Source organism: Apaloderma vittatum, unplaced genomic scaffold, assembly GCF_000703405.1.
Source record: "Apaloderma vittatum isolate BGI_N311 unplaced genomic scaffold, ASM70340v1 scaffold10614, whole genome shotgun sequence".
NCBI classification, from domain to species: Eukaryota; Metazoa; Chordata; class Aves; order Trogoniformes; family Trogonidae; genus Apaloderma; species Apaloderma vittatum.
The window spans coordinates 20,124-20,648 of NW_009713209.1; the positions used below are offsets into that span (position 1 = coordinate 20,124).

General features: G+C 55.0%; 1 protein-coding gene across 1 annotated transcript in view; it reads right to left on the reverse strand.

Annotated features, from left to right (window-relative positions):
- CRYBA1 (crystallin, beta A1) overlaps positions 1 to 525 on the reverse strand; it is a 10,761-nt gene that overhangs the window by 5,455 nt on the left and 4,781 nt on the right. The gene's annotated exons all lie outside the window — the stretch shown is intronic.

Here is a 525-nt window from a genome sequence, read left to right on the forward strand (position 1 = left end):
TTCACAAGTTGGGTGCATAAGTTTGTGTTGCAGGTACCACCTTTGGAAACTTGTCGCTTAACCCAGAGCCTTTGTGCAGGAGTCGGGATTTTGTGACGGGGGAAGGAGCCTGACAGCTTTCTCCTCATGTTCCCTTCGCCGTGGCAGAAATTTGTACTAACTTGACAGCTTTTTTCATACAGAACAGGGCTGCTTTTCTATCAACCATCACGCGTGTACTTACACACCTTCAGTGGCCTGCAAGCCCCTGAAGGTCCTCGACTTGTTTACTGCGGGGGACAGATGCCCCTCTCTCCCCTTTCCCGAGTATTTCAGTGTTAAGGGCGGTGCGAGACACGACCGCGTGCTCCGACTGCGAGCTGGGGCGGGAGAGATCCCTCCCGTTGCAGCCCTCTCCTCTCCCCCCACCACCCGTCGATAAGTTCTCATTTCCTTCGATTTCCTGGTGTGTATTCAAATCGCCGTGAGGGGCTGTGCTCTGCCTGCCCAGGAGCTGAATTACCTCTGACCCGCGGAGAGGGGCAG